Below are 18,980 nucleotides of genomic sequence, written 5' to 3'. Positions count from 1 at the left end.
TGGCCCCAGCCCCGGGGATGCGGATCCCCGATGCCAAACGGGCCATGGGAAAGGCACCACAGAGCGCCAGGGTCAGGCCAGGCATGGTGCCAGCCCCTGCTCTCTCACTGCTGCATGAGACACCTGGGAGGGGAGATGGCCCCAAGGTGCACTGCCTCAGCTGGGGACAGCAGGATGTGTCCCGGGGTTGGGGGGGGGGGAGCCCTACTCGCTGGCCTCGCAGCTCAGGGTTCATTGCCGAGGTCACAAGGAACAGATGCCCCAGCAGTGCCTGGAAAGTTCTGCTCGCCACTGCTTAAGGATAAATCCGTATATAATAAAGGCAGAGAGAGGGCTGGCTGCCAGGCAAATAAATTAGGGGGAATTTTTTTTTATCTTATATTGTGTGCACAATTTCCTGTTAGCTTGCAAAAAGCTATTTGACAGCATGGTCTTATTGTGTCATCTGATAAAACCACTGAAAAACTTTTATCAACAAAATCAGGAAGTAGTGAACTATAAAATTGCTAATTATTTTCTAGTAAATTTACTTTTAAATAACTTTAGACACCAATTACAGGCACCATTAAGCACCATTAACGCTGGGTATATTTACCAAACAACGATGGAATACTTATTATTCAAATTGAGATCATTTTGGTGCAGATTTTGATGTTTGGAAGGCAGTCCCATCTTACCAGATGTCTAAAAAGTCATCAGTAGATCAATTACACATCAAGTGTAGCCAGATTCCTAATATCTGAATTGTGGGGCCATAAAACCCAACCCTCAAAACAAAAACCTGCTTGACCACGGGCAGCAATCCCAAGCAGGCGGCTCCACGCCTCAGCATGGGCCCAGGAGCCACCCGCTGCTCCTCTCCGCAAGCCCTGAGAAAGTGAGTCCAGACCTTCACTTCCCTGAGGGAGAGTCTCCAGGGAGACCTACATAGTTCTGCAAAGTGTTTGGATGCTCCCCGCCACCTTCCTTGAGCACGCACTGCAAAACAGCCTCCTGCAGGGTGCCCTGCGTGCCGGCATCCCAGCGCCCCAACGCCCGCACCGGACGGGCTCTGCACTGGGCTGAGTGCAGGCGTGCCTCTTAATTGGACGTTGCCAGGAGGCTGTCAGAAAGCTGGCTGCAAAGCTGCTACCTGATCCCACTTTCCTGCTGTTATCTTTGACATCCTCATTATTTATTAACTGCCCTGTACCCAACAGGCTGCCACTGATGCAGAGATGCTCTTATTATGCAGGTTCGATATTCTGCCTGCCTTCCAAGGTCACATCCTCCAGGATGTCTTGCAAACCAGATTGAAGAGGTACCAGCAAAGATGCAACATGTTCTGTATATGTTGGTGCCAGGTTTCAAACAGAGCCCTTTGAATAAGGATAACATACAAGATGATGATATAAGACCCTGTTGCTTACTGCTTTACTCTATCCTGTGTGTAACACTGAGGTTTCTGCACTTACATCAGCAACCAGACAAAATCAGAGCATCAGGCAAGCACTCCACCCTTTAGCTTTCACGTACTGGAACAGAGATTTTCTCATAACTGAGCCTGGGAAGAGAGCAATGCAAGGGTTATTTTGATGGCCAGGCTGCAAGCCAGAAATGACCTGTTAGAACTTTGCTGGCATGAATAAACTGCTTTTTCCAGCCCCCTGCCCTGTGCTGCTGCCTGCTTGGCACGGCTGCCAGGTGCCTGTAACCTCTGCACCTGTGCAGCACAGCAGGTCTGGCACGAAGGCATCCCAGCATCCCATGACAACAGGAGATCACTCCCTGGTTCTTCTAGGCAGACACATCAAAGTAAACTGATGCTCTTCCCCAGCTTTCACAGTGCATTCTGCTTGCTTTTTCCCCCTCTTTGCTGACCTCGGAAACTATCCCCCTATGAGACACTAACTGAAAAAAAAAAAAAAAATCTGATTAGAAAATTCTTGCTGCCTTTTAAGAAGCTCTTCCAGCTTCAGGTAACCTGAGGATTACTTCACTGTTGCTTTAAAATACTAACAGTAATATTTGTGTAGTTTTAGGTGCAACACAAAGTCTAATAGCCAAATAGATACGAGCATTTCCCATAGGCACCTTGTACAGAGATAGAGGCTGCCAGGTCAGAAGGCTTTTTCACATAAAGGTTTACCTACAAATTAACAGAACTTTCTGCTATAGCCTGGTGATGCACTAGGATGGTGGAGGAGAAAGATACCGGGGCATTGTAGCATAACACAGCCACAGCAAAATGCAAATGTGACCGGAGGCTCGCCCTGGGATGAGGTGTCCATCAGAGACAAAGACTTTGCAGATGGGCTTCTGGCACCAGCAAAATTTTGGTGTGAACGTTTGGTCACCAAGCAAACTGAATTCAAAGAGCAGCAGTTGCAAGCAAGGATGCAGTTATGACCTCTGAGGGAGCAGGCAGCCTTTGCACAAGGAGCCCCCCGACAGCCACTGCCCCTGTGCTGGGTCTGGCAGCGGGGCTGGAGGGGGTGCCACATGCCACCTCTGAGGACCAGGAACTGAACAGAACACAGATCCTTCAACACAACGCTTTGTGACTGAAGTTATTATGTGCAGAGAGATGTATGGGAGTGTGAAGGACAGAATTAATATAGTAAGTAATCCTCTCCCTTTAGCAATAGCTTTCTGCATGAGGTAATGGTTTAATGTCCAACTTTTTCTAGCATACACATTTCCTCATAACAAACACTTATATGATATGCAGCTATTTATGTTTCAAGGCAAAAAGCATGGAGTGTAATGGACTCCACTCTGACTATTTGTCCATAAAGAAATTTCACTGCTTCATGGGAAACAAGGAAAAACATTTTACTTAGAGACATTATTTTTTTTTTTCTATTAAATCCATTCTTTGCCATTCTCCTTGGTTCTGCATGAGAAGGGACGTCTGCAGAACTCTCTAGCCTCTTCTGCATCTGGGTTTTCTGTGCTTTCCAGGACACTGCAGTCAGCCTGGAGGCCCCAACCCAATCCTGAGCCCAGCTGGTGAGCCGTGCTCTGCCAGCATGGTGGGTTTTCCTGACGGAGGGCTTTACTGACAGGGGGTTTTCCTGACAGTGGGTTTTCCAGACATTTTCAAAGCAGGCATGTGGTATTAGCTTCCAGGAAACAATTACAGGAGCTGTCATATAGCTACTATATGCAGTTGTATCCATTTCAGATTTACAGCTGTCACAGAGCATAATGAATCCTATGACACTAAGCCACAATAGGCATTACAAGCTGTGTGTGAGGCCCCAGGGCAGTGATGGAGTGCTCCTGGGCCCTGGGCCGAGGCAGCCGCAGATGCTCCCTTGGGTCAGTGCATCCTGGGTCCTGGGGGCTCCTCGACTCCAGCCTCCTGGGGCCTTGCACGAGGCTGGCAGCACTACAGACCATGCCAACAACCCTGCTGCACCCCCAATTAGGAACCTCTCAGCTCTACTACTCACTTTTCCTCCCACAGTATTAATATCCAGAGTAGCAGGGGACAGAGATTTGTACTTTAAGGGAACTTGTCTCCATGGGTGTTGCTTTCCGTACTGCTGTAAGGCAGACCCTACAAATACCATACAGAAGAAATGAGCTTTTCTGTGGTGGTAACACACTGCTCAAAAGCACTGATCCAGATAACAAGAGAGATGTCTGTGTAATGAAGGCAAGCAACACATCTGGCATTTTTCCACCCAACGGACAGAGATAAACAGTTATAAATATACCCCCATCAATAAGGTAAGCATCCTTCAAAGCCTGTCTGCAGGGCTCGTGGGGCCAGCCACACAGCGAGCACACAGGGGCTCTGGTTGGGAGCCCCAGCAGCATGTACCACAGAGCAGTCAGGGCTGCCTCCCAGCACCGACAGAGGCAAAGCCAAGCATGGCAGGGCAGCAGGAGTCTTTTCCCAGAGGATACAAGGTGCTGCAAAGCCGTACTCGCACGGGGCTTCATCTCCAGGGTGGTTCCGATGGCCAGCTCAGCTCTGCGCCCCTGCTGCCCGCGGAAGCTGCCAGCCCAGCCCTGGCAGGGGACGGTGCTGGCTGTGACTGTCCCTGCCCGTGTCCTCCACCATCCCCAGCTAGGCTGGTCCCTCCTTGAGGACTGTGCTCAATCCCCAGCCTTGCGGCACCTCCAGGACCTTGCACGGTCCAGGCAGCAGGGCCTTGACTCTGGTTTAATGAGGAAAAGTTAATGGGTGATTTTTATTTTTATCTCAGAAATCTGTCCTCAGAATAAGTTGCAGCTAATGAAAGCAAGGAATATGCAGGTCACTGGGGGTGACCATGCTCCCCTCTTAAAGGATTTTGTCTGAGCAGAATAAGCAGCTAAGAACAAGTCCTCTGAGAAATTCATTTATTTTTTTTTCAGGGAATCTTTCAATTGATAGAATCATAGAATTATAGAATCGTAGAATCACAGAATCATAGAATAATAGAATAGTTTGGGTTGGAAGGAACTTTAAAGATCATCTAATTCGACCCCCCCTGCTATGAGGGGGGTCACCTTCCACTAGACCAGGTTGCTCAAAGCCCCATCCAACCTGGCCTTACCAGGTTCACATGACAATTCCTTTGATGCCAAGTCCCTCTGAGAAATACCAAGAGTCATACCAAATAATGGACTCATGACTCCATGCTCATGGTGCTCCAGTGATCACTGTAGGAGCACAGGTCTTGTGGAGATTTATGTGCTTGTGCAGAGGATGTCTTCAGATGTGGTGTACTGCTTTCTCCCCTACCTCCTCTGCCCAACTGCATCTTCCTTTCCTCAGCTCTTTAAGTTTCTGGTCTGATTGCAGCTGTCAAATCCTTTCTGCTAAAGCTTTTTTCTTCCTGTTTTTGAAGCAGTCTCTTCCATCCACTCTTCTCAGCTGTACTCAGGTGATAGCAAATGCTCCTGCTACGGGGCCTTACTGTTTTGTGCTCTGGAAAGCCCCATCAGTCATTTTGGTAGTGCTCTCAGGTGATATCTGCAGTTCTCTTTGGATTCTCTTGGCAAGCATTGAATGTTCTGGGTCTAGATAGACCTGTGTGCAATGTCGGCTCGTAGCCCAGCAGAGATGGAGCAGGAGGAAGAGGCTGCATGGCTGGAAGGCAGCGGAGAGAAGCAGTGCCCCAGGGTGGTGCTCACACACTGCTGTGTTTGAGTGCTCTGCCACCATTGACACACACCGTTATCTCCTCTCTCACATTAAGGGCTGCTTTATCCCTGATAAATCACAGAGCAGCCCAAACAGGCATGATTCGGGGCTGGTTTTCATTTTAGATGTGAGTGCACTTTACACATGTACTTTAGGAGAAGCAGGTTGTGCGCTAGCTTTTAAAGCTTCCCGGAGAAGGACACGTCTGTCACCCCTGTGACCTTTGCATGTGGCTACCACTCTGGTGAGACAAGGAGAGGACAGAGGTGGTGCTCACAGCCCATGGTGCCTGGCTTCTGTTGTCCTGGCCATTTACACTATGGGTTTCTTCCAGGTCACAAACAAAATGCTATTGGCACGTTTCAGGATCACAGGCACATTTGTCCTGCTGAAGCCTTCTCGGTGCCACTGAGGAATCCTGCTCTGTCTCTGGGGACAGCTGCTTGGATTTAGCCCACACAGCACCTACAGTTTCTTTCATATTTGCATTCTTTTTAAGTATTTAATAAGTTTGTGTAACTTTTTGTTAAGCAGCAAGCAAATGTTTTCCAGGGGAAGCTAATTCAAGCACATCCTCCTTGTGTAGGTTTGATGTTATGGAACAGTGAGTCTGTTGAATTAATTAGCATACTGCACTTCACTTACTCAGCTAATCTGCATATTTTGCTCCTGGGCTGAGGGAAGCCTCTGGGTGCTGCTGGATGCTCGCTGCAGTCACAGCTCCAGCCCTGAGGCAGGTGGGCATGCACACACATGGCAGGTGTGTCACCAGCTGCCTCATGCCCACAGGTTTTGCAGGTGCCCTGGGGTGCCTGACCCTGTTCTTGACTCAAACCATGGTAAGTGGTACCACTGAGAAGCAGCAGTGCAATCTGCCAGAATTTGTGTTTGCTTGCTCCTCATCCCGCACCCAAACCAGGGGCTGCACAGCAACCGGACAATGCCAGCCCTCATCCCCCCTCCACCCTGCCTGCCGTGGGGAAGAAAGAGCAGAGCTGCCCCATAGCTCCCTCCTAGGGTGTGCTCAGAGGAAAACACACACACACTTCTGGGATCCTGGCATTTTTTCATCTTGGCACAAAATTCTCACAGAGATGATTATTTGAAAGATGAGTCACCAAATACAATAGCAAAGACACATCCTTGACTTACTGGCAGAGAAGAGAGATGTGACCAGCATTAAGTCTCCATGCAATGTCTCCATCACACAGTGTCTGGCATTTATTCTAAACAGCTCTCAGTCTTCAGCAGAATTGTTTTTTCACATCAGAAATCCAGCTACTTTTCCATCTGAAATGTTCCTTAATGAAAGGAAAAGCAGTCTGTTTGTGCATGGATGCAAAAATCCTTATATTTTAGCTCTCTATACAGCATACTGCTCTATGCTTGTACAAACACACATGCACACATGGAGATGCACATTAGCCTCTGCATTGAGGTTATGCTCTGAGATGGGGCATAAATGCAGCTGTCTTCCGGGGGCAGGTGGGTTACTCCGTTTTTTGGAATTTTTTCTGTCATTCAATTTCCCCCGACACTTTAACAGAAGAGTCAAACACGAGCTCTGCGCCTTCTCTGTGGGCACAACACCCCGTGGCCAGGGCCAGACACGATGCACAGCACCCGCTCGGCAGCGCTGGTGCTGTGTGGGATGGGTTGGTCACTGCACGGGTGAGCTTCCCAGGCTCGGCTGGCTGCCAGGACCGGCCGTGCCATGTGCCCCCCTGGCCTGCTGTCCCACCCGGTGTCCTGCAGAAAGCAGCTGCTCCCGGAGCTGCCAGCCTTTCCGAGGAGAGCACCAGGCAATCTGTCCCTGTCGCTGCCTTGAAGTCCCCACAGCTTGTCCAGGAAGCGGGTGGCTGACTGAAGGGCTCTGCTCTTGGACCTAGGAGCCAAACAGCAAGCTCCCAGAGCTGGGCTGCTGTCTCTGTCAAGGGTCTGGCTGGGAGTGGGCCTTGTGATAGCATAAGGGGATGTAAAGCAAAGGAGAGCCTGTTTTGTGTTCTCTAGCCCCATGGCACAGGTTTGGGGGGGGGGGGGGGGTAGGTGTGTGTGGGGGGGGTGTAGTGCTCGGCTCACAGTCTTCTTTACAGGCAGCAGCTGTGGTAAAGGCACAGCACTCTCCAGGCAGGGGAGGTCTGGTTTCTGTACTGCTCCTGGAAACCTGCAAGTGCCATGAAGAGGTACTGCTGTCTTCTAGCCTATTCCGATTCAACAGTATGCTCTGACCTTGATGATGTTGGTTAAATAGGATATGAAATGCAAATATAGCCTAAGCTGAACAATTCTGGCACCCAGCAGAGAGACTGAAGGGTGGAACGCTTCCCAGAAGGGTCAGCAAGAGCAGGAAAAATTATATAGAGCAAATAAACAGAATAAAAGGCTTCTCAATTATCCTGGTGCACAGGGCTGCAGCTCCAACAGACTGCAGGAGCCTGTATTGCTCTGGGCTTACACTCAGGGACAAACTGCTGATCAGGAAAAAAAAAAAAAAAGAAAAAAAAAGAAGGAGCTAAGGGCAAGGAGGCAAGTTGCTTTTACATTTCTGTAAGCCAGGAGGATGTCACCCTCATCCTGCCCCTCAGCTGCTCCTACATCATCCGTCACCCCACCCCACAGCCAGGGCAGCCACCCCAGCAGTTTCCCTGGGATCTGGAGCCAGACCTTAGGAGGTTTAATGTGCTGCCGGGCTGCGGAGGGTGAATTGTTCCCTGACCCGTAGCTAAGACACCCTGCTGGGGAGAGCCGCCTCCATCCAACCAGTCTCCCCATGCTTTGGAGGAGCTGCTGTCACCAGCCTTGCCTGAAGCTGAATCCCACAAGCCTTGGACACCACGAGACATTTGAACACATCAGATTTAACAGGTATAAGTGCCTATTTTCAAATCAAGGTGGGATTTGCATATTGCCAGTAATTTTGTAGGGCCATCCAGAAAGTTAACCCTAGCTTCACACCTGCTGGGAGAGCAGCTCACTGGTGGGCCGGGGGGTGAGAGCCCCGCTCATTCACACTCTGCAGTGCCGGAGGGACCTCGTTGCAGGCTCCCGCACGGTGCCAGGGACACCGGACGGACCTGTGCAGGGTGTTGCCAGCCAGGGTGAGTTTGTCTCCCTTCTCCTTCATGCTGTTAAGGAGCCCCTACTCCTGCCTGCGCTGCAAGCAACTCAGAGATTAAATTCAGCTCAGACTAGGACAAACTTCCCACCTTGGGGAGATGCCAACACCGTGGGGGCAGCCCTGTGCCTCCCGGGGAGAGGCCGACGGTGCACAAGGGTTCGGTCCGTGGAGCAGTCTCACTTAGGCATCTGCAGAGCCATCATGACTTTATTAAAAATTTAGAACAAAAATTACAACATTCACCCAGGAAGAATCGCTTTCCTACCAATTACAGTTAATGGGGTAAAATTAATGTACCAATTAATATGGCTGCTTCTAAACTCAGTCTAATATGTTAAATACTGTTTCTGCCTCTGTAAATGCAGCAAAATAAAGTGATGATCAGGATGGGAGCTAATAAAGTTTTGCTTCTCTGTACTTAAAGTATTTGGCATCACCGACTTAAGGCACAGGAAAAAGGAGATTATTTAACATTTTAAGGTTTGTAAGACCCATAAATCATTTCATACATGTCATATTTGTTGAAAAGGATAGAATACATTCAATTTTACAGTATATTAAACTTCATCTAATTTGAACGTAAGAACAGACCAGCAAAATAAATGACCAATTTCTGAAGCAGAAATTACCATTTGGCTGCTGCCATTATGAAGCTGCTGGTATTTTATCATGTTCTTAACATAATATTGCTTGTCTATTGATGCATAGTTATAGTGCTAGTCCAAATTGGAAGGCGGTGAAAGAGGACAGTGCAGAGGTTTTTTTAATAGGCATCATTTGTCAGATGTTATTTCAGAGGTCTTTGCACTGATGATAATATGCAGATTAAAGCAGAAGTAAATAGGAAAAAAAAGAGAGAGAGAGAGAGAAAGAAAGAAAAGCAGAGAGGGAATGAGAATTTCGGTATGTTCTAGCTGCAGCAGACAAGAGGCAGGCAGGTGGACTGAGCCCTAGCGGGTATAGATAACAGTAATTAATCTGGGTTGAAGGGTTTCTTCTGAAACCCCCGTAGTGTTTGACAAAAGGATGCATCCTCCTCTGAATGCCAATGCTGCTGAGGACCACAGGGACAGGCAGCAGCAGCAGTGGTTCGGCCCCGGCTCCCTGCCCCGTGGGTCCCTCCTCCTGCCCCACGTGCTCCGCCTGCAGGAGCCACAAATCCGAGCACAAATAAAAATTATGTTTAGTTTGCAAAACAGGAGGAAGGTATCTCCATCCTCTAGAGTTCATTGTTCTGCTAGACTTGGTATTATAGTGGCAATATATTAAAGCGAAGAAAAATCAGCTGGCTGCGTTGCATCTGAAATGACAATGGAAAGCCACAGAACACAAAGGAGGTGTGGCTGGCTGGAGATCTCTGCGGGGGGCTCCAAGGCAGCTGGCACAGCCAGGAAGGGTGCTGACAAGGAAGGAGTCCCCATGGAACAGGGCCACAGCCCCTGGAGCAAATAAATCCCTCTTACGAGAGCATGGCATTGCTGGGAAGAGGGGCTGGCAGTCAGGCTCCTGCATCACATCCACACGCTGCTTCACAGCCACAGCAGGCTCCTCTGGCAGCAGCTCCTCTGCCAGGAGCGGGGCAGCACCCCAGGTCGCTGCTGTGCCCCAGGGCAGCGGAGCTGCCCAGATGGGACCAGAGGCAGCCGCTGTGCCCTGGGGAGGCTGCCAGGCCAGGGGGATATTTGGGATGTGTGTGGGCAGCAGCACCGCTGCCACCGAGCAACCTGTGCAGATGTTCCACACCGACACTTAACAAGAACAACTCAGACCCTGTGTCTGCTTAAACCAAATGAATTGCTTGAATATTAGAGCTGAAATTGTGCTCCATGACTGCAAATCTGTGCAGGGATATATTGTGCTATAACATAGATTTCAATTACTTTCCAACCTTCAGCGCGATGATGCGACATTACACTCCACTGTCAGAGTTTGCCAGAATGCCCTTACCTTTATTTCTCCTGTTAAATATGGTCTTTGTTGCGCTTCATTGATCTCTGAGCATATTCTGCTGTTTACAACTTTGATAATCTTTGTGTAATCTTCAGGGGTAATTGAATTCTGACAAACATAGCTGAATTTTAAATACCACACAGATTTAAGTACATTGAAAAGCTATGATGTGAAAGTCAATCCTGAAGAAAGGAAGAAGCACTTGCTCTCAGCTCTTCCCTGAAAACCTGGGGGTAAGCAAGTCCCTGAGCCTGGGGAAGACATGAACATGCTAGGAGAACACAGCTGGGTGTGGCACCAGAACTATCCCAAAATTTAATCCCATGCAGGAAATATTTTTGCATTTAATAATTTTTGCATATGCAAACGCCAAAAGCTTCTGCACTCATGCAAAGTTCCAGGGAATTCCACTGGGTCTCACTCTCTTCTAGTACAGGGTAGTCAAGAGCTATCAATCTTTGGTTTAATACCTAGGGAATTGCCCTTGTACAGATAAATTATTGCTTTTATGGGCATATTTTGTGAATTACACAAGGGGGAAAATGTTAAGATGGCTTTCTATGTAAGAGGTTTTGGTGGTGGTGGTGGTTTTTTTTTGTTTGTTTGTTTGTTTTTGCAGAGCCCTAGGGGCACATGCACAATGCTTTCATAATCGTTATTGTTATTTATTACTTGCCGAGAACCAAGAACGTGCCAAGCACTGTGCAGGCACCGTGCAACATGGCCACAGGCCACCACCACTCCCAGGCAGGCGCCTCGCTCCGATGGATGCTGGACACTGACCAAACCTTGTCCTCGCTGGGACGTGAGCACCATGGCCCCTGCACCCGCAGCAAAGGGGTCCTTCCTTCTCCCTCTGCTGACCCCAGAGCTGCTGTAGTTGGTTATGCCTTCCCTCTTGGTGGATGGAAAAACAGATGTCTTGCTTGAGGACATTGGATTTTTGATGCATTTCATACAAAAATTAATCTCCCAAACCATCCTCATTCAGGATGCAAGAGGATTGCATGAGTACGATACAAATTAGTATGCTAGAGGAGCTTCTCCTGGAAGGGGGATAAGCTCAGCCAGACAAGAAGGAGCCTCCAAAAATCTCAGTGCTGGAAGGGAAAACCTGCTTCTGTTCCGCTGTTTGTGCTGGAGCCATGTCTCTGGTTTATTGCAGCGGCAGCACGCAGCAGCCTCTGCAGAGCAAAGATTTCCTGCCGAAGGGTCTGAGGTGTGTGGAAGGGTCCCTGCACAATCGAAAGAAAAGGAATTAAAGGGCTGTCTGGCTAGAGAAAAGGGATATTGAATCTAATCAGAGCTGGTGTAATTTGGAAATCCAATTGCACTTGTCTGTCAACAAAGGCAGCACAGGGGGAGGGGTGTCTTGGCCGCAGGGGGCCCTGGCCTGCAGGACCAGGAGGAGGCCTAGGACAGGGACACGTTCCCCAGAGCGGCAGCAGGGCAGGAGCTGCACACAGGACAAGCGGTGCGCAGGGCAGAGCAGCCCTCCAACACCTCCACCTGCAGCTTGAGGGCTGCAGGGGTACGAGGCGGGCTGTCCCCCGCACAGCTCAGCCCTCTGCTGGGCAGCTGCAATGAGCCCCCTGCGCCAGAGCACACCGCAGAATTCCTGCAGTCCTCGGAGATTTTCCAGAGACCAAACTCTGATTACAATTGATTCAAATGTTTCTGCTAGGATTTTTAATTTGGACTCAGATACCTCCTCATACCTCACTTGCCCTGAGTCATTACACTGATATTTTACCAGCAGTCAGACAGATGTAAGGTCCTTGATGGACTCTGAAGATGTGCCCGTGTCTCCTGCCACATGGCACCAGCCCTGTCCCTTGTTGAAAGGTTCCTGCAAACTACTCACAGCCGTTCCTTGCACGTTTCCCCAAGGACAAGAGGCTCAGGGGGCTCATCAGTATTTCGGATTCCAAATGTACATTACTTTGCATCCACCCTTTGACCATAATGGAATAACCACAAGTCTGATTGCTGCAGAGCACACCACGTGGGCTCTTCTCCAGTGCACGTGGCAGGGTGCTGGTCCATGCTTGCAGAGCACACTACAAAGCCTCTCAGCAAAGAAGCTGCTCACTCGGCAGCTCCCCCTCTCACCAGCTTGCAGGGAACCCTAAGTCGAGTAAGCAGGAAAAGCGTGCAGGAGGGTGAATGGCGCAAGCAGCCTGAACCTTGCAGACAGATCCAGGGTTCCTCCACAGACAAGAAAATGAGGGCAGAGAAATGGAGAACAGGACTCAGGCTGGGACACGTCTCCTGCAGGGCTGGGGAACCTGCAAGTCCTCGGGGGCAGGGAGCAGCTGCTGGCTCAGGGTCAGCCCTGTCCTTACAGAGAGCCCAGAGCAGGCAACCCAGCAGCATGGCTCAGCTGTTGTCCCCCCCCCCCGCCCCCCCGGGACTTCACAGGGCTGCTTGGAAGCTGGGTGCTGAGCATCTCGCTGGCACACTGCAGCAGGAGAGCTGGAGCAGAGCCACTCCGAGCCATTATCCCTCCCACACGTGCTGTATTTTCTGAATTAAAGAGCAGAATTATAATGAGACTTGACATTAAATTCCATAAAAAGTCAAGCTAATCAGTGACCGAACCTGTAATTGATTCTTTTGCTAGTTCAATACTTAATGCTACATGTTAAGCAATAGGATTTTACAATTTGCTAGCACTTCACTTACAGAGAATTAAGCAATAAAAATCCATTCTGAGCACAAACAGCAAGGAGGGAGCCACATTCACTAATAAGTGAACGAGCCAATAAAGTAGCTCAACACTCACATCGATCTCTTGTTTTTCGAAGTATCCACCCCATATGATACATGAAGCCTCTTTAACAAATGTAAGCATGGTTTGAAACCACCCCCACCCAGGTCACACTGAGACAAGAAGTGCCACTAACAAAGCCTGAGCAGCAAAAGTGCCCCTGCAGGTGCAGGACGCCTTGGGGGTGCAGACTGCATGGCAGCACAGGGAGCAACGGGAAGCCCTGGGGGTGCCCAGACCCCAGCGCCACAGGGCTCACCCAGAGAAGCCAGCCCCAGGGAGTTGCAGGTCACCAAGCAAGTGCAGCCTGACATCAGAACTTAGTTAAAATAAAAAGATTTTTCCCTCTTTTGGTCTTCAGCAAAAAATCTTTGTCTCAGAGCAGCAAGGTGCTTCTGCAAAATGATTAACCTGTAGCAGTAACAGGAAAATCAGCAGCAGTGGATCTCATGGATGCCCATGAAATAAACGTACTCATTCCTGAGCTTGTGGGTTGATCCCAGCAGGAAAAGCCCTTTTGTGTCATGAGCTGCCATTTCCAGGGCATCTATCAGCATGGGGAGAGACAGTGCGCAGCCACATCACCATCCACTCTTTATAAACTGACAGCATTTTGTAGATCTCTAAGAAGGCTTATTTCTCCTCCCAGAGAAGTGGCTAACAGGGCTTTTCTCCACTTGAGGCCAGTGCCCAGGAACATGCAGAGACATCAGACTGGCCCACGCCACCACAGCCCTGGTGCTCCAGAGGCTCTGTGGGGCACTGACTCGTTCCCAGCTGCAGCTCCAGCAGGCGTCTGGGGCAGGGCTGTTGAGCAGGATGCCCCCAGGTCCCCATACACCAGAACCGTGCTCCCCTCAGCTCCTAGTCCCCTCAGCACCTCAACCCAGCAGCCCCACTCCAGAAGCACTAGGGGTGCAGCAGCTGCAGCAGGGCATTCCCCACGCCACCTGGTCTGCCTGCAGCATCTCCTCCTTAGGTCCTCCTTCCAAAGCCACCTCTGCTAGGCCTTTGGCAGGAGAGACATGCCTCAGAAATACAATTATTATTGTAACGGGAATGCCTGCGCTCCTTGCTCTCCATGGGGGTTAGGCATCCTGCTGCGATGATTCAGGGAATCTGTTGAGGCACATTTTATGAATTCCACTGAAGTTGTGGAATTGCTGCATTAGGCGAATACCTCAATAGTTGTCAAGTCAGCCACGTGCTGTCAGGGCCGCTTTACATTGCCCAGACCAGGGACAGCAGATAATCATAAATAGCAGTCATTTTCTCCACTCTTCTCAGCACTAATCCTGCACTGACTGCTTCTCACCAATGCCTACAGCAACACCTGGTGCAGACCCATGTTCTTTTTTCTGGGCTCTTTGAAGGTACATATCAAGTGGCTGCAGAGATGTTGCAAAGGTGCCTCCAGAGCCACCTTAGAAACACCCAGGGTCTGGATGGCTGTGGAGCCAACAGACCCTTCACAACACAGAGGCAAGCCATCCTGCTCATCATACACAAAGTTGCTGTATGAAGAAGAGAACGCTGCCAATGAGACTGATTAGAACCAAATCCACCCCTGTTCTCCAAGCTCATGCAGCTGAGCCCAGGGCACAGGCACACCACACTGCAAAGATCTGTTGCATGAAACCTAAGATGAGCACATGGCACTGTAGGATATTGCTGCTGGAATGAAGTGTTGAAAAATAGCAAGAAAACATATCTATAATCCTAGAAAGAGTTTCCAAATTAAAACTTTAAGTAGTAGTAAATCTCAGTTTAAATAATGCAGATTAACATTGCTGTGAAGTGTGGCAGAGCAAATCAAATTGTGCTGAACTGGAGGAGAAAGAAGAAATAAAACCCCATCAGGAGGCAACAGCAGCAGGCACAGGCAGGCTGGGTGAGCTCGTGCTCAGCAGCAGCACATGAGAGCAGCAGAAGCCCACAGGCTGGCATCATCACTGCCTGAGAGTCTACAGACAGCATGGGTCAGCCCTGGAGATCGTATCTTCAGAGTATACCTGGCTAATGAATTTGTGTCTGACAGATCTAAGTGTTAGACAATTTGTACAGTACGAGAACACATCTGAGCACTTGTCACTCTAAAGGCATACAGGAGTGCTGTGACCATGCATCTGGCATGCCCCACATCTATTACAAGCACATCCATCACTTTCTGCAGGCAAGCTATGTAAATAGCTGAAGCACACAAGCAACGTGCTGCTGTCACCACAGAGCATGCAGTAAGGACATTCAGTCCCAACGCCCCATACATATGCCTTCCCCTCCACAGCTCTGGTCTGGTTGTGCTTGGGCTGGCTAGCAGGTGGCTGGAGAGGCAAAAAGCAATAACGTTGGTTGAACGGTTTTGCTGTCTCACAGGGATGCAGAGAGCACAACTGGGTATAGAGATGTACACACAGGAGGGAAGGAAATCACCATCTATGCAAGCAAAGACAGGAGATCTAGGAAGCAGACAAAGGTTATAGGACAGCAGAACATACCCTCATAGGGTTCAAGAAAAGAAGATTACAGACTTTTGGTGACAAGAACTCCAACAATGGCAGGTCTTATTTCCAGTGGCACAGCAAATGTACATACATGATTTGTATGCACCTTCTCCACACATTCAGCAGTTACTTTTGTTCAGTACTCAGAACCATTATGCTCATTTATCACACACAGATAAGAGCTTGCAATCAGTTACTAGCTGAGGCTGTCACAGAACTAGTGATAATTATTACAATATTGCATGCCTGAAAAATTCACTTCCATGAAACCTTGGAAGAGGTAGAAGCAAAGCACCTAACCCCATTGCTTGTTTCTATTCAGGTTTGGAGTCAAAGGGAAATAAATTAGTGTTTTGGAAAATAAGGAGACTAACAAGGACTTTGATATTTAGAAAGGATGAACAGAAGATCTGCTCTTAGGGGAGTTAGAGGCATTTTATAAACTACTAGGGAGTAACCACAATCTCAAGGGAAACATAACAGGAAAATCTGGGGGGGGGGGGGGGGGGGGGGCATAAAGGTATAACAGGTGTAGATAAGCCCAGTTCACATGGAGCAATAGAAAATAGGCCTTGTCAAACAATCCCTACCTCCTTCTGCACAGAGATTACAAGTTTGGCTGATTAAGGCAATTATGTTGATGTAACAGACTTCCGTGAGTTGTTTGGCTCCATATCACGTGCCATTCCAATCAAAATACTGTGCTCTACAAGAGCCCACACTGAACAGATCCAGCAGCACCCGAATCTCCTGTTGGTGAGGAATCCCCACCAGTGTGCTGCTGCCCGGACAAGCAAGGGCAGGGTTCTGCTGGGGCCAGCAGCTGCGGCAGGCACGGGGCAGGAGGCAGCGGGGCCTGGGCACACAGACAGCTCCTCCAGAAGCTGCGCCTGCTGGTCAGCAGCCTGGCAAAGTACCTGGGACATGGTGACAAGCAGCATGGCAGCAGGTCCCAGCATGGGGTGGGGGCCAGGCAGGCTGGTGTGTAAACAGAGGCACCGTCAAAAGCAGAGGAGAATTTCCCTGTGCAGCTCTCGGGGGACTCCGCAGGGTGTCACAGCTGTTCTCCTCCTGTACTGACATGAGGTGTGAAAGCTGCAGAGAGGGAACGAGAGACAAAGAACACAGATGAAAAGCTCAGGAGAACATCTGCTATTGAAAAGCCTAGATGAGACTGGCCCCAGGCAGCAAATGGCAGCAGGAGCCCTGGTCAGCTAGTGACCTCAGGCCCTTTCCAGGGGACATCTGAAGAGATTCAGCACTGCTTCAGTACCCTCATTTTCTGCCCGGGCTGAGAGCAAGAGCAAACCTCCCCTGGCACAGGCATCAGGAGCAGCAAGCAGCAATGCACATCTATGCCCAGATGCGGGGATGTGGGAGGCCTGAGCACTCCTGAAATGGGATTTCCAGGGCAGCAGGTATGCCCCCCGCCCTCAGCTCCTGCCAGGGTCAGAGCTCAGGGTACGCTGGGTGTTTGGTACCACACCTCAGCCCCAAATGCAGTCAGTGCTCCTTCAGGGGCACTCCTCCTACAACACCAAACACCTGATCAGCAAAGTTTCTGCTACAGACAAGTCTTCAACCATGAAATTATATGACTCTACCTTGACCTCTGATTTTCTACAGTTAATATCTCCTGCAGAATATATACTGCAGCTCAGGGCCATTTCTCTGACTCAGCCAACAAGAAATGCAGTCTCAAAACATGCCTCCACTAATTCACTGGAATGCCTTTCCCAAATACCTTTCCCCTTCCTCAGCACCAAGACCAGAACCTGGCTTGCTCTGGGAAGGGCAGCAGCAAAGCTCCGCTGGGGCTGACACCTCTTGGCAGAGACCTGATTCCCCTTCCCCATCCACATGCTGAGTTGACCCCAGCAGCCCAGCCAGACACAGATGCTGTTAAAGCCTACACCTGATGCTCTGAGGACAGTGGCAGGGACCCCACAGGGCCCCTGCTGTCCATGAGAATGTGGCATAGCCTACAGAACTCCAGCTGAGGGGTAGCTGCCTGGTGGAGTCCTGCTCCATTTGAGATCCCCCAGGAAGCAGTGCCCTGCAGCCCCCCTGGAAACCAGAGCTGTACGGAGCTCCACAGCCCCTGCCCGGACCACCCGGCAGCAGCAGCTTCTGGCCATTGCCTTTTGCTGACTGCCAGCAGAAAGACCCCAACTGCTGGAGGCAGGGGGCAAGCAGGGCACCCCCTGCCCCCAGGGCGCCAGCTGCTTCCAGAGCAAAGCTTCTCACCCTGAGCCAAGCAACTGCAGCCAACACAACCCAAGCGCTGCAGGATAGCCGAAAGCATTGCCCTAGGCTCCTGGAGGAACGGCAAAAAAATCTCACTTTTCTCACACTCTTAAGATTGCTCTAACAATCAAGATGCATCTGATCTACCAGGAGACTGATAGAGAGGGGATGCTGGTGTCATTATCAAGTTAATTAGAAAAACTTAAATGGAGCTTTAAACATTTTTATAATACATTTGCGGGCGTTTTTGGCAGGATTATTGCATCTTTTAGGTTTCCATTTCCCATTAAAGCATTCTCAGTAGTGCATATATAAAAGCCATGTGATCTTGGCTCCTTGCTGCCTTTTTTTTTAAAAGACTTTTTTTTTTGGTAAGATTTATTAAATATTGTAATCAGTTAAATTCTGGCAGCTTAAACATTTTCTTTAATAGCCTTGTTAAATGTGGATTAGATTTAAAATCCCTGCCTCTGAACTCTTGAGCAGCAGTATTTATATGCAGTGTTAAAAAAAATTAAAAGCTTTACAAAGCAGTAATTACTCCTCTGCCGTAGGAGGAAAGAGACTGACTTTCTAAGTTATTTTAAGGTAAGTTTTCCTGCCTCACCCTTCTTGGGCCACACTGCACACAGACGCTCTTTTCTTCCCAGTGCATCCTCATTTCAGAGTGTGCAAAGCATCAATTGCAGAGCCCATGCTATTTAAGGTGATATCAATTTCTGCTCTGTTTTGGAGCAAGACAAGCAAGCTGCACAGTCCCGTGACACCAGGAGCAACCAGAGGTAGCTGGTAGCACCGCTCTCAGCGCCTACCACGAGCAGGACCCCCACCCCATGCCAGGGAAGGGCCCGCAGCAGCACACCCCCAGCACCCACGTGGAGAACAAGCCCCAGTACCACTAGCCTCCATCACCGGCAGGGCACAACCCTCAGCAGCACCAAGCCCTGGCCCCCTTCCCTTTGTAAACTGCCCAGCAGCTGCAGCCCCTGAGCCCTGACAGGCGGCAGCTGTGGCCCCTCTGGAGCTGCTACCCTGCCAGACAAGTGGCCTCTGCCTTCAATAAGCCAAGCAGAAGTGGTGAGGCCAGGCTGGACACTTCGATTACCCTGTTACTGACATTTTAAAAGCATTTGTTTTATCTAAATGATGCACAGACTGATCGTCATCACTTTTTTTTTTTTTTTTTTTTTTTCCATGCTTGTAGGGAGGGGAGCACTGCACAGAGACATGGTCTGGTGTTACTTTAGCCCCAGGAAAACTTTCAGGTGACAT

The 18,980-nt window shown here is 49.5% G+C and overlaps 2 long non-coding RNA genes across 2 annotated transcripts; one reads left to right on the top strand and one right to left on the bottom strand.

Moving 5' to 3' along the window:
* Nucleotides 1-4,441: 4,441 nt before the first annotated feature.
* On the top strand, nucleotides 4,442-6,427 carry LOC118174292. The gene is made up of 2 exons (XR_004754602.1): nucleotides 4,442-5,366; nucleotides 5,457-6,427. It is a non-coding gene; the product is annotated as an uncharacterized LOC118174292 (long non-coding RNA).
* A 4,866-nt stretch (nucleotides 6,428-11,293) lies between these two features.
* LOC118174581 lies at nucleotides 11,294-18,780 on the bottom strand. Its single transcript, XR_004754698.1, has 4 exons — nucleotides 18,584-18,780; nucleotides 16,684-16,853; nucleotides 16,052-16,556; nucleotides 11,294-11,425 (listed from the first exon to the last, which is right to left on the bottom strand). It is a non-coding gene; the product is annotated as an uncharacterized LOC118174581 (long non-coding RNA).
* Between the last annotated feature and the right edge of the window lie 200 nt (nucleotides 18,781-18,980).

This window comes from Oxyura jamaicensis, chromosome 14, assembly GCF_011077185.1.
Source record: "Oxyura jamaicensis isolate SHBP4307 breed ruddy duck chromosome 14, BPBGC_Ojam_1.0, whole genome shotgun sequence".
Classification (NCBI taxonomy): domain Eukaryota; kingdom Metazoa; phylum Chordata; class Aves; order Anseriformes; family Anatidae; genus Oxyura; species Oxyura jamaicensis.
The sequence above is the reverse complement of the archived record's forward strand: the minus strand, read 5'-3'. Positions and strand labels throughout refer to the sequence as shown.